This window comes from Haemaphysalis longicornis, unplaced genomic scaffold, assembly GCF_048455015.1.
Source record: "Haemaphysalis longicornis isolate Haplotype H1 unplaced genomic scaffold, Haemaphysalis longicornis Haplotype H1 scaffold_4, whole genome shotgun sequence".
In the NCBI taxonomy this organism is placed as follows: domain Eukaryota; kingdom Metazoa; phylum Arthropoda; class Arachnida; order Ixodida; family Ixodidae; genus Haemaphysalis; species Haemaphysalis longicornis.
In genome coordinates, this window is record NW_027526361.1 from 182377226 (window position 1) to 182390361 (window position 13136).

Below are 13136 nucleotides of genomic sequence, written 5' to 3' on the forward strand. Positions count from 1 at the left end.
TTCTAGATACAGCAGCTGCTATAGCAAAACCACTTATGCCCCAAAACACAAATATTCCGCAGTTACAGCTACAGAGGGCATGGAAAACTGATACCACACGCGTACTGTTATCCAGGGCATAGAAATAGTCGTAGCCAAACCTTGTCCCCAAAGGATAACCGTGCGAGGCTATGCTCCCGTAAAGTAGTCTTAACGAGTTGAAGGTCTATCTTATTAGCATATATATTGTTATATAAAGCATCACCCCAACGGTACGGGCCCAGATTAAGTGTTACATTTTGGGTGGACCGAAGTCTCATAAACTTTACGGTGTGAATAATGGTGCACGTATCGTACTCACTAACAATCAGGCAACCGAGCCTCATCCTTTCACCCGAAAAAAAGCTTGGATTGGTATGGCTGGATCTGTTGCGCCTGGCTGGAGCGGAGGCGTGCGCGCACGCGTTGGTATCAACACAGCGCGCGCCGCCGCTCTGGCCTGGCTGTGGATGATTGTACAGCTTTTTTTCCTTGCCTCCCCCATCTCCAAGGATGGCAAATAAAGGAAATATTGAAATATTATTGAATATTGAAACAATTGGTGCATTCAGGGAGCACCTATTTTCTGTCACCCCTTTTTACGCCTAAAGAAACTTCGAAAACCTATTTCGTAAAGGTTGACGGCGGTGATGTCTACATGAGTCACCGACTGGTACAAACGCTTCGCGTAACAATAGAGGTCTCTTATGTTCAGGAGAAAAACCCACTGTATCTGTATGCCGATGACATTCGGAGAGGAAAAAGCGTCTATTACACGTTTTACGTACCTTCTTGAAACTACCTCAAACAACGCCGTGTGCCTATAGAGAATTAGGTTTCTACGAAGAATGTCTCGCAGTCCGGTATTGTTGAACCTCCAAATAGTATATTTGGATGTAATAATCTTTTTGCAATGAATATACAGAGGTTCTTTCGTAAAAGTAACAAATACGACATCTGCACCTTCTGTGACCCATTCCGGCAAGCTGGAGATGAAGCATTGCCACTACATGATGTTGGCGTTGTCACAGAGACGGCCAAAACAAGAGCTGTCACCAGGGCTACCTAATACATCTGTTAATTCCGTATAAAAAGAAAGGTTTGAGATGGCTTGCGCAGGAGTTAACTCCAGCGGCTAAAATGGTCTGGTGTGCGGGCGAAAACGGTATTCCGGCTGTGGGACCTGCCTTGATACTAGCTCAAAAAATTGGGGTCATGCTGCAAAACTAACTTACTTGAGACCGTAAACCAGGAAAGAAGCCGGTTGGAGCACAACGGAGCACTTATAAAAAAGGAGCAAATAATAAGTGCAAACCAATACTTTCCTCCGAGTACGCGTTCCTAACACGGCAAACGTTTAAATATATTCTTGTTCTCATGAATAGAATATCGGTTCGAAGCCCATGCAAATGTTCACCGCTTTATCGCACAGTACGTCTTCGCTGATCGTGCAGGACTTTTTTCTGTCATTGCAGTTAAAGCAAATGTAAAATGTTTGTTTCAAACCTGTTGGACATTTTTATTCAAGCCTAAGCAAACAGAATAGACTCAAAAATGGAAATGAAGAGAATACTGATGGCGGACGTAGATACAAGTTTTTTTTTTTTTAATTTGAAAAGGCAGTTTGAACAGTGCTGTGGTTCTATGTTAGCGCGCCTATTCTTTAGGGGTCTGTTAGGATATTGCCGCCAAATCAAATTGCCTGCTGCGATGCGAATCCATTATTTGCTGATGATTTCTTCTTCCGCTAGTTTTTTATAGTGCACGTACTCATAACGTGTGTTCAGAAGGTGGTTCGGCGCTAACATCCTGCCTCATACGAGCTGCGAAAATTCGATGCTGGCCGCTGCCCTTTTACACAATTGAAAGTTGGGCGAGTGGGTGATACATGTTGGGAAAAAGCGCGAAAAATGACTACACGTAGAAAAGAACACAGGACAGCGCGCCGTCCTGTGTTCTTTTTACGTGTAGTCGCTTTTTGCGCTTTTTCCCAAGAGGCCCTTTTACAGTTACAACCGAAAGCGCTTTTCGGTGTCTCTTCAAATTATCTCTGCGTAATCAAAGTAAACCCGTATTTGGACTCCACGCAGCTGAAAGAGGTTTTTCTCTTCCCATGCAAAGTTACGTTAGCGAAAAATCACGGACAATCTCCAGTAACCTGAAACCTATGGAGGGGCGAATCATGCAGTGTATACGTATATTCTTGTGCCTTAGCGTTTTTGCAATGGAGATGAAACCCTTGGGAGGTAGTAGTATACAGATTTGCTATAAAAGCTTCTTGTCTTTGAAGCGCGAAGCTCTCTAGCGAGAGGCGTAAGTGTGTGTCCTTGTATTCTTTTATTACGCGTTGCGTAGCGCTCCAGAGCGACGCGTAAATAAGCATCCCGGTATTTTTAGATGCAGAGCATCTGATTCACTCGCCTTGTCTCTCCGGCGTCGTCGTCGTCGTCGTCGTCGGCGGCGGCGTTGTCCACCCCTTCGCCTTTCTCCTCGCCGCGCCAGCTGCACTCTCCGCCGCTCACCCCCTCTCCTCTCCGATAGCGAACACTCTCTCGCGAGGGGCATTGGATTGGACTGGATTGGATTGGATTGGCTTGGATTGGATTGGATTTGGATTGGATTAAAGTGGATTGTGTTGCGTCATAGCCGCGGCACGTTGCGTCATAGCCGCGGCAGATGCGCTGGGGCCAGCGCATGTGCAGTACTCTCTCTTGCGCGGTTTCCTCTCCTTCGGGCGCGCTGCGCATATAACCGGTGTGCCGTTCTCCGGCGAAGCAACATCCACACTTGGCTCCAACAGCTAGAGTCCACGCCGCTTTACAAGTACGCCAACGTCGTCATCGACTGCGACCGGCTTACGCAGTCCCCTCAACGTTATGCGCGCTATAAAACGCGGTCCCTTCGCCGCTCCGCCTATGCGTCGCTTCTACACAGGGGTTCCCGCGAGGGGAGGTAGGAGTTTTTTAACGATAGTCTTTCTTGGGCTACTTAAACCCAGAAATTTTGCTCTTTCTGTATGTCTGTCTGTCTGTCTGTCCGTCTGTCTGTCTGTGACTCGATTCAGCCACCCGGCCAAAGTAAAACAATGCCTCCGCAATAGTTTTATATAGTCACAGCTAAATGTGCCCGTCTAATTCCGGTGTAATGTTCGTACTTGTCAATATTGTTGAAGAACGAGAAGACAATACGCATATATAAGACACCAAATTAATACAGAAGTGATATTTACAGCGTTCCTTTATAAAAAATCGTACATGTTTGATTTTGGCGAGAATAAATACTTCATCAACCGAAGAAAAAAATATCACTCCGCTGTCGCCTGCTGTCGCCCACGCCATATAGCTTGAGGCGGCATTTGAAAAAATCAAGTGGCAACAGTTACGAAAGGTTCCACTAGATAGATTCTACGTTCTGCTTAGAACGCACGTTGACTGGGGAAACGCGGTTCTATAAACGTCGAAGTAGGGCGCCTCGATTAACGCGCGTCTTCGCCGTATGGCAGCGTTGGCATCGAGACACCCGGTTGGGAGCAGTGGAACGCGGGAAATTTAAAAGGATTTAAGCAAACCTTTGGCGTCTTTACCTTGGGAGGAGCGCGACGCAAGAGGAACAACATGAGAGGTGAGCGGGAAAGCGAAGGGAGGCATTTACTTCGCAAAAGCCGATAAAGACTATCGTCTTTTGACGGCATTTGCAACGAAAGAAGCAGATACGCGGCCAATTGTTTTGTGCGCGTTACGCTGTAGCACAACGCCTAAGCGAATTTACCCGTGTTTAATACCGTGGCAACATCAGACGAGCGTTGATTACGACGATGACGATGACGACAGGAGATGCGAAGAGCTCCAGCCCCTAAGGAACTTCGCCCATAAAAATGCGGCCTCGGTAGTGTATTGACGAGGAAGAGTGGCATCTAGGAAGAGTGGCGGAAGCAACATTTTTTGTGGTTCAAAAATGGCTTTCCATCTTTAAAACAAAAAAAATCGAAAAAAACGGGAGAGCAAAATTATCCAGAAAACGTGTAGCAAAGGCCGCGTGATTATTGTCGGGTAGTGCAGAAGAATTCTTTCCAGGCGCTCGTCGCCGCAGAAGTACCTGTACGTACGTTTGCCTGGGAAGGCTTATTCCCATTAGCGGATCAATTTGAATTAAAATATAGTGTTACGAGGCGAGCATACCGAAGAAAAATGTATTTTAATGATTTTCAACACAGGGGGAGCCTTCCACTGGCCCACCGAACGGATTGGCGAACAACCAACCGTCGTCATATTCTTTTCTCAGAACCCCTCGCAGAATGTTCTTTTGCTTAAACTGTGGTAAATTAGTATAATCACGCAGTAAATTAGTATATAAAGTAGTATAAGCACGCAGTATACTAGTCGTACTTTATGGCAGCGCGGGGCCTTATCCTCCCAGAAGGAGAACCGTCGTGGCTGTATGGCGGGACGCTGTCATCTGGCCGGTAGGTTTCGATAGTACAGCCCGTACAATACCCGTAGGAGGGCTACGATTCTACGAGGTGGAAGCACCCGGGGTGATCTCGTACGTTACATTGGTAACTTGCCGGTGCACGGCGTACAAACTACATTAGCGGGGCAGAAAATTAGCATAAATCCAAAACGGCGGGTATGCTTCAAAAGGACAAGGGATCCTGGCGAGAAGTGCATCCCCTGGTGTCTGGAGTAATAAACCTTTTCTGATTAGCTTGGGATGTAGCAGTCATGTTGCGGGAAATCAGCCAAGTTTAATTGGTGCGAGCAGTGGTATCCAAGGCGGACTCCAATCGCAATGATAGTTAGTTTGCCGACATAGGAGTGACTGCAGTGGTATAGTAGTCTCATGGTCACAGTTGAGGTATATCGTTGAAAACCCGGCCGTATTATGCCGTGACCAATTGCAGAGAAACGTCACATAAGTAAGCGAGGCGGCGAAAAGCAAAAACGCCCGTGTGTACGAGATTTCGGCGCACGATAAAGATCCCCAGGTGGTCAAAATAAAATCCGGAGCCCTTCACTACGGCGCGCCTCATCGCCTGCGCTGCGTCGGCGCGTTAAACCCTACAATCAATCAATCAAGTAAGCGAGGCGGCCGAGTCGCTGCGTTCGGCTTAACGCAGCTGGGAAGCGTGTCGGCCAGGTTAGTATTTAGTCGTTCGGAAATTCCGTTAGTCTGAGGTTAATGCGGCATTGTAGTATTGCAGAATCTTAGAATATCCCCAGAGATCACTTACAAAATTGGCTCCAATTCACGCTCTGAAGGTGGTTGGAAAGCAAAGCTTTAAACAACACCCAAAACAATTGTCCACGACATGTCACTTGAATTCACGCACGTTTCTCTACAATGACTGAAACCGGAGATTCTGCCCGCTGTTACCTGGAATTCGCGAGGGCGGTATTCCGAACGCAGCAGCAGTGTCGGCCACGGCGGGGCTACAACGGTGGACGCCGTCGCTGTAGCTCGGCCGTGGGTCGGGAGAGAGAAAACGGAGAGGAGCGCCAGACTCTCTTGGTGACACAGGTCAAGACGGCTACGGCAACGCTTACATTCCCAGACTAGGGCTCTCACATTTGAGTTCATTAAAATATTTCCTCTCTCTCCCTCACCCACAATCCCAATCATTCCCCTCAGCAGCGGAAAAGTCTGCTGAGCATCTGCCGTCACACTGAACAGGGGCGCGATTCCAGAAGGGCTGAGTTCTGCCTGCTCAGGAGTTTTGAGCTGCTGGGGTTATGAAATAGTCATAGCTGTGCATGCGATACACCTCTAGCGAAAACGGCGCAACAGCGCGCAGTACTCCTGGCATATACAGCGCGTCATTTTGGGGCCGCTTACGTTCATAATGTGCGGCTTCTGGTGTCATCTGCATGTACCGCCATCTGAAATATATCTGCAATGCTCATTCCCTACAATAAACTAGATAACCCCACTACTACTTGTTCATCTGACAGAATCATCTTTCTTTCAAACCGCGTTGCATTCATTTATCACCCAATATTTTGACCAGTAAGCCTTACTCACTGTTTTGTCGAAAAAGTGTTTTAAAATGTGCATTTGTTTGCAGTTGAAGTTGTCTATATAGTGTAATCCTGTAAAATGCACAAAGTTTAGAAATGTTTGATTTTATTGCATGTATGCTTTGCTATTTGACTACGGTCGATTTTGATCTTACGGGTTGCTCTTGCTAGCACCTTATACATAACCCTGTTGCAGTACTAACTTATTTGCGTTCATACATGCCCTGTTAAACAAAAAAAAAAGACACCAGGAAGAACGATAAATGGTGGATGTACTCTGTATATCACGTCTCGTTCAACGGTGAAATAGTGTTGTGTTTGTTTTTAACCCCTTCCCCCCATATGTAATGCCCATCACGGGCCCTTAGGGTACTAAAATAAATAAAATAAAATAAAAAGACTACTTCGAGAATACCAGCCTGGCTGTTCGCCTCGCTATGCGCGGGCGGTTCGTTTTTCTCGGCGTTTTGTTGTTGCACTGAATTAAGCTATGTTATCATTAAAGCGCCCCCAATCATGCCATCTTTCTTCACATTGTACTAAGTGCCGCGGATAGGCACTTTGAACAAACGCCCCGCGATATTTTCGAAGTGTTCCGCATAGCAAAAAGAGCAGCCAAGTGTGTCATCCAAACAAACGTCTGTCTTCATCCTAAAGAGATTGCATATCAGTCTGGGCCTTGAGTATAGCCGCTGTCTAGATAGTCGCGTTTTCACCGTGCCTTTTCTAAACTTGTTTTGCTCAGGACATTTGTTTTTGTTTTGGTTTGTGTTCAACTTCGCCGTTCTTAATATTAAACTTTAGTTCTTATACCTGCAGCTATCCTTGCGGTCTACTTCCTTTGTCTTTGTTTAGGTTGGCGCTGGTTTCCTCCAAGAATAAGCATATCTCTCCCCTGTCGCCTATCTCTCCTCGCCATTTCGGCGCGGCTTCATGCCCGGCGCTTGGAGAAGGGCATGTGGTTTGACCTCTAGAGCTTAAGTGAAAAATTGGTCACCCAGCGAAGACTGACCGAGGCAGTGTAGTGTAGCTTGCGCTACCAAAAAATCCACTGTAGAAAGCTTCGTCGAACAGGAGCGATGATGAGCAAAAGGAAATAAAGCAAACAAATCTGAAAAGTTGTTGTCGTTGCTGCCATTCCTTGCATCGCAGCACGTTCTCACTTGGGGGATTGGTGCGCAAATGGGTGGTTTGAGGAGGTCACGTGCCGGCTTCGCAAGATTCATCACATTGAATGTGAAAAGTTAAAGTTGCAAAATAGTTCCTTTCCGCGTGACACCTAACGTGATGGCACGGGAGTAGGAAGGGTGTATACCGCCCTCACAGAATCCCGAATCTCGGCAGGCTGTGGCGTATGACAGTCTTCCTACTGACGTAGTTCATTAGGAAATGAAAAATAATAAACTAACCGAAACGCCGTATAGCAGAAAAGAAGCCACACGAAGTAATTCGTGCCGAAAGACAAAGAAATAAAAGCTAGCAAAAATACGCAAGTACGATGTGAAATAGTTGTATATAAGTACTTAAGCATATTTTAATGCACCATGAAATGTCACGTGCTATAACAAACCTCGTCGCAGTGCACTCCGCTAAACTCACGACATCTTAACGCGCAAATTTTCCATCTCCGATACGGCCCTGAAGACGCACTCAGGAAATAAATACCGGTGCTTTGGGACGCCGCGGGCTATGATACCTCCTCTTTTTGCCCGCGCACTTTAGCCCAATATCTGTACTTGGAGTTATCCGTGGCCGTGTACTCTCAGCGGGAATGCATGCAGGAAAAGCATGCATGGAGTAAAGGAAGACGGCTTCGGTGGAAAACACCGAAATGTTGGTTTCCGCTGGCACTTGCTCCCATATAAATCTTCTAAAAATTCGTGCATTGAACGCAGCAAAGAGAGGCTGCATTCAAAGATGCTGATGTGACGAATGTCTTAGTAATTCCAAGTTTAAAGACAGCAAATGCGTGTTTAAACGCGGCAAAGAGAGGCTGCATTCAAAGATGCCGATGTGACGAATGTCTTAATATTTCATAATGTAAATACGGCAAATGCGTGTTTAGCATAGGAATGGAACCAACCACTTTAGAATAGCGGGTCTCGCGCTGTAGAAAGCCGACTTGTTTCAGCAGCATTATTCCTCCCAATCGCATGGTGCACGGACCTCCATGTAACTCGCCATTGAGCTTGGCGGGCCTAACCAGCGCTGCTTCGACGACTCTGGTGAAGTAAACATTGAAATGCTGCGGACTTCTCTAATCAGCTACGAAGCTCACATCCGCTGCTGGAATAAAAATGGTACATTCTTTGGGTACGCTATATTGTCACATAGTTACCCTTCCTTCACGCTGTACAACTACGTAGCTTGACATACCCCATCGCAACATTCCACCCAGTCAATTTCTGGCCACAAAATGACGCTCTTCTCCGACCCTTCACCCAAGCAGCCCTTGACCTCTTACGCCGAGATTACGCAGCACTACAGGCTGTCGCGTCAGACACTCGCTCCCCCATACAAATCTCTACCCCGAGAGCACGAACGTCATTTACGTGCTCTCAAGACTAATAAATTCCCCATCCTATCCGGATTCACCTTTTCGACTGACAGAACTCCCCGCTTTGCCGATTTTGCGGAGAACCCGGAACGCTACGCCATATGGTCGGAGGACGTGACCAATCTCCACCGATTCCTCCCAACCTGACACTTTCCACTGTCGAGCTTTGGGAGAGCGCTTTGGCGAGCACCAGCCTGGACGACCAGCTTCGGCTGGCTCAAAGGGCTGTCGATGCTGCCCGCGCTCAAGGCATCCTGGACTGAGGACGCCTCCTTCAAGCTTCAGCACAATCCCCCCCGTTGATTTAAATAAACGTTTATTCTCTCTCTCTCAAGCACTAGAAGGTCGCGCAGATCATCTTGGGGACAAAAACTCACTTAGCCCTGGTGAGCTCGCTGGCTTGCGCCTTACTAAACCTCATAGGATAAACTTCACTGTGTGTTGCTCGTTCGCGCTAAATAAACGTATTTCTAGCTCTCTTTCAAACTTTATCATCTATACTCCTCTAGTGCAAATGCACCTGCACGTGGAGCCACTGTTAATTGTACTTTCTTCTCTTACAATCAGGACAGTTTTGCAATAGGCAATGATTTTTTTAGGGCGTAAACAAACAAATAAATGAATAAATTAAACTTTGGCGTATTTTTGGGTCCTATCTCTTCAATCAATAGGTGTCACGCGATCATATACACGAAGATGTTCTGGTTCTCCTAGAAGCTAATACCATTATAAATGGGCTTCTGCATCGATAAGTCTTGTGTCGATAATTTCCTCGATAAGTCGATAATTTCCTCGACTGTCTTCTCCGCTTTATGTGAAGTATATTCTCGAGCCTGAATGAAACCATCTGGGTTTGTATATTCATATTTTTTATATTTGTATATACATAAGTAAATCATTCATACAATGTGTTTTCATGTGGTTGAGAAGTGGCCAAACCCCGGCAAATTTATGCCCACAGAAAAACAGCTACTTGCCCCCACATAGAATGCGTTTAGCCCAAAGTTTTAGCCCAAAAGATAGAACTTTTGAAAACAGTAGCCTTTTTGAAAAGTAGTAGATGTGCACGGAGACAAACACACAAAGAATCGACATTTTGGAAAAGCCCATTTATTCTGTTGTGGTCCCTAGCGCTACATTATAATTCAATTGGTTGTTTGAATTGATGCTAAGTTATACAAAAGGCTCCCACAGACTTTTGTTCACATATCGCGGAGCAGTAATACTACAATTCATTGAACAAACCTTCTTGATTCTTCAGACAGCGATGCAAGTTTATAACAGGCGCCTCAAAAATTACGCGCACCGTAAAATGTTCCAAAGCAATCAAATCCAGAACGGCTGTGAAGCTCCTTGCGAAGCCTCCTTATTCTGACGGGGGTCTGAAATAGTCCTTTTTTGTTCCCATTGCAAATGTATCTGTAATAACAATTTGACGGAGATTTCGAGGAGGCGTTCCAGGAGCGACATATCTCAGGGAGGCGGCCATGTTCGAGTACGTTTGCACGCCATTCTGAGGGAGGCGTGATGACGTTACGTGGCGTGGGAATTCCTTGGTCGGTTGAAGTGGCCACTCCAGAGTTGAAGATGTAGCACACAGACCTTCTAGACTTAAACGCCATTTGAATGCGCTTGGATGTGAGCACAGTTTTCTTGTTCGGAAACCCAAAAGTGGCTGGGTACAATAGTATGGACTGAGGGGCATTCAGAAATCCTTCTAACAGCCGCAGTCCTTTCACGTACCCCGCTTGCGTCGCTTCTGGGTGGGGGAGAAAGAATCCTAGAGTGCAGTTTCGTTTCCGTAGCCTTGCTGCCAATTCTCTAATAGCGTTGAGTAGAGGGAGGGCGAGTAATTTTCTCTCGAACTCGTGCAACCAGAAACGAATGCCTGCATAGTGGTTCCTATGTGCCATGCGCAGTGCGTCTTGAATGAATACACTGGTAGCTCTGGGGCCATGTTCTAGAAGCCCACGGAACGTCGAGTACCTCGAATGAACCATGAGGAGGAACTTGCCGGTGCTATACTGTGAGACATTGCATTTCGTCAGCAGTTCTAGCTGTAACGACTTCGCTTTGTCATGGCTCTGTGGCAGCGGGTCTTGCAGAGTCAGCCTCAGGTCGTCACCAAGAACGGCGCAACATTCGACCAGGACGTCGCAGCCGTCATCGTGGCCCTGTCCACGTGAAGCGTGGTTCAAGCCAGTGGCATTGTTGGTGTCGCTTTTTTCACGGTGGGTGTACAGGCAGACGTTCCTTAACGGGGGAGAATGACTGCTGCTGTGTTGTGGCAGGTGGAGCAGCTCTTGGGTGGCAGGAAACGGCAAGAAGTCAGGATTGGTTGTGGTTGTGGTCTCGAAGCCGGCATCATTGTCTGCAAAAGACAAACGTAGGATATTGGTGAGGACATAGGAATCTACGAAATGATAACTACGAATGGTAAGTTGTATTTTGCAATGCAATCAGAAATACTGCAGATTACCCCCTAAGGAGGTCTGCGTACGTCTATGTCTCAGCAAATCGAAAGTCATGTTTCCTTCCGGATCAAAACATGGGTACAGTATACAAGTACCGTGTCTACGTTTGGATAATCTTATTCCTAATAATATAGAACACTAGTCCGCGGAAATAACCCTAAAACCTAACCAGAGTGCGCCACGCAACTAAGAGTGACCTATGTTTAAATTTGCAGCATTAAGAGTATATATAAAGGAAGATTGTATTTAGAAAAAATCCTCGAATATCTTTTATGTTTTTCTCTTGGAACGCTGAAGCGTGCAAAAAGCTCTTGCTCAGCTTCATGGCTTTCAGAGAGACATTTTCGCATGTTCCTTTGAGGTCTCTGCACGCGCACATCCCGATCTTCCGTTTTATGCTTTACCGGGTGCGAGATGGAGGGAGAGAACGGGCGTGCGCGCGCAGCTAGCCTCCTTGCCATCACCATGGACATACCTCGTGAGCTGGTGGCAGATTATAACTTTGAGGTCCCACGAATCAGCGCGTCCCATCTGCTTTCCTCCGAGGCCGAGTGGTTTAGGTCGGCGTGTTACACAAAATTTAAGCTGCCTTCGAAGTTGAAGAAAAGCAAACAGCACCATTTTTTCCGCGAAAATATGGATTGAGTTTCTTATCTATCGGGTAGGAAGTATGCTCAATCGGAAACTGCTAACTATCGTGTTTTTTTCGTGCAGCCTTTCCAGTGAACTTGGTCCAGCGTTCCTGGTCATCCTTCTTTAGAGTGGAAGGGCACTGGTTTTTAGTTTTGCTTAAACTGAAGAGGCAAATGCATACCAGGTTTAGTGTACAAAAGGCAAATTGTCGACAAAAGAAAACTTCACACCGGCGCTGCACGTGCATTACCCGCACATAGTGTAGCTATCACCGGGGTACAAGACCACAATACTATGATTGCTCGCGTGCATAAGTAATTGTAGACTACCGAAAAGGGCATAAGGTTTAAAAGGAAAGCTTTGTATCTCCTCTGCCAGCCAACGGTTCTTTTGTGGTGGTTGGGACAAGGAACTTCCAACGCGGCTGCAGAGCGAAGGGCGGTTTTCCCTCACGGAGCACAGTGTACATGGCGCGGAGAATTTACCCAGCGTTCCCCGCGCCATCACGCTGGCGGGTGCATCGGCGCGCCCCGGCTTTGTCGTCTGCTGTAGCGACGGGTGTTTTGGGCCCGTATAGGTGCAGCTTTCGCCTCCATTGCGCGTTTCGTAAGCAACTGCTTGATTAAATTGTTCGAAAGCACCTCCTGTGTACACCGGACACGACGGAATAAAGTGGTCGTACGGCAAAGATACCTTAAAGAGCACGAAAACCAAATGTAGAGACCACATACATACACCTGGCCGCTAAACATACCCTACTTTTGCGCACTGCTTGCCACGAATTGGACGCCATGTTCTAAACTGGTAAACACCACTTTGGTTTTGTTTGAACAGGTACTACAAAAGGCGAAAGGACCAACTGGTTCTGACTAATAGCGATTCTAAAAGTTCTCTCAGCTTTCTCGAACTTCTTAAAATCACTAAACTAACTAGTCTGTATAAACCGGTATGACTAACTTAATCGGTATAAATTGGAATCACTAAGCTCACATGCCGAATTGTTTCCGTGTCCGCGCTTGTAACGCGGCGTGGTGTAGCCCTGAGCTAGCACATCAGGATGGCTAGGTTCCGCTACACCATTGGACTGACGCTCCTCGCCGTTTTCTTTCTCCCGACAACCGTCCGGGCTACAGCGGCGGCGTCCGCCGCTCTACCCCGACCGTGGCCGAAGCTTCTGCGTTTTGGGACGCCGATCCTGCGAATTCTAGGTAACGGCAGGCAAAATCTCTGGTATGATTCTTTGTAGAGCCAGGTGTGTGAATTCAAGTGACATCGCATGTGCAGTTTTTGTGGGTGTCGTTTACAGCTTTGCGTTCCAACCACCTTCATAGCATGCATTGGAGACAATTCATTGTATCTCGTCTTTGGTCACACGTCCAGTTCAGAATACTTTGTCACCACAACTTCGCATGAGGGTTAAAGGGGTGCCGCAAAGGCGTT

The 13136-nt window shown here is 46.8% G+C and overlaps 1 pseudogene; it reads left to right on the forward strand.

Moving 5' to 3' along the window:
* LOC144180133 (uncharacterized) overlaps positions 1-10775 on the forward strand; it is a 45871-nt pseudogene extending 35096 nt beyond the window's left edge.
* The last annotated feature ends 2361 nt before the right edge of the window (positions 10776-13136 follow it).